This window comes from Lontra canadensis, unplaced genomic scaffold (assembly GCF_010015895.1).
Source record: "Lontra canadensis isolate GAN:19392208 unplaced genomic scaffold, GSC_riverotter_1.0 scaffold160, whole genome shotgun sequence".
In the NCBI taxonomy this organism is placed as follows: Eukaryota; Metazoa; Chordata; class Mammalia; order Carnivora; family Mustelidae; genus Lontra; species Lontra canadensis.
In genome coordinates, this window is record NW_022631154.1 from 148167 (window position 1) to 149919 (window position 1753).

Consider the following 1753-nt stretch of genomic DNA (forward strand, 5'->3'; position numbering starts at 1 on the left):
CTGTTCTGTTAAAAGCCCCAAGGTAGCCTAAAGTGGGAGGCTGATCGCCAGGGAACCAGCCCTGTGTTGTGACCTCCAGTCCCCTCGTCCCATCCACACCCCAGCCTCCAGGAGAGAGGGGCTGGAGGTCCCATCACCAGTGGCCAAGGAAGCCATCACGTCTGGGTAATGAAGGACGGGGTTCAGGGAGCCTCAGGGTTGGTGAGTGCATGGGGAACTGGGGGGACCAGGGCACCCAGAGGGCCAGATGCTCTCTGCTCCTTCCCACACGTACCTGCCCTCTGCGTCTCTCCCACCTGCTCCTCCTGAGTTCTGTCCTTTCCCAATAAACCAGCATCCTAGTAAGGAAAATGCTTCTCTGCCATCCGAGAGTCGCTGTAGCCAATGACCTGCACCCACGGAGGGGGTGGTGGGACCCTCCAGTCTGCACCCGGTCAGCCAGAGGCACAGGGGACAAGCTGGGCTTGCAGCTGGTGTCTGAAGGTGGGGAGGCGGTCCTGTGGGACTGAACGCGTCATCTGTGGGATCTGACGCTGTCTCCGGGGAGGTGGTGCTGGAATGGAGTTGAATTCTCAGAACCCAAAAGACACAGTGATGGGAGGTGGAGTTGGAAAGCTATCTGGAAGTCTTGGGTGAAACTGAGGATGGGACAAAAGGCAGCAGACAAAGCTGAAGCTGACACTTGCGGAACCTCCCCACCACGTGACTTGTGTGACCTTCCTCAGGCACTCCTGGCTGCCCTAAAGGAAAAACAGATAGTTACCTTGTAGAGATCACAATCCTACAAGACCTGAGCCTCCCTCAGAAAGTAAGAAGCTTTCTTACCAGTAGCCTAACTTCCAGAGACTCATAACTCAGTTTCCTGAAGCCCTAACATCACCCTCCCCTCCATAAAATTGAGGGACACTGAGGCAGAAGGAAATGTAAATCAAATTGAGTATCTTTTAAACCCACAGTCCATTGATAAGGATGTGTGATAAGAGGAATGTAACATTAGTCCAGGAAGCTCCCAACTATCTTATTGTTAGTGCCTTACAAGAGGGGAAACGACCTTAACTTGACGATAGCAAGGCCTGTGGTATCCTGTGAGTTTTCTTTAATGTATGAAAGTCCTTTCTCAAAACCTCCCTTTTCTTCTTACCTCCCCCCACCCCATAGTATATAATCAGCACCCCCTCACAGCCCCGGGGCAGAGGCTCTTTCTGCCCCTGGGGTCCTGTCCCCGTGCTTTAATAAACCACCATTTTGCACCAAAAATGTCTCAAGAATTCTTTCTTGTTCATTGGCTCTGGACCTCACCCCACTGAACCTCACCTATATTCCAAAACCACATCAAAATGAGCTCTTCCAAAATGCCTAAAGCTTTATCCTTTGCACTTTAACCTGTTAAATTCTGCTTAAACCTGTTTAATGCCCAGAGGCACTTGGGCCAAGTCACCAAACCAGGGCCTTATACTCAACGTAATTGCAGTTCCAACCTCCCCCAGAAACGGAGTCTTAACTGGTGAGTCAGGAATTGTATGGTCAGCACCAGTAAGGCAATCTATCACAAGGGCCCTCTCCACCCCCCACGCCCCCAGAGAAAGGTGAGTTCACCTGCAGGCCAAGACCCTTCTGCCTCCCCCTGCCCCCTCAAGGGAAGGTGACCTTGCCCAGAGCAGTCCTTTCTTTTACCAAGAACTTTTTGCCCCACTCTCCTTCCTACAAAACCCTTCCCCGCCGTATGGCTGCTCAGAGCTCCCCTCTCCTTGCT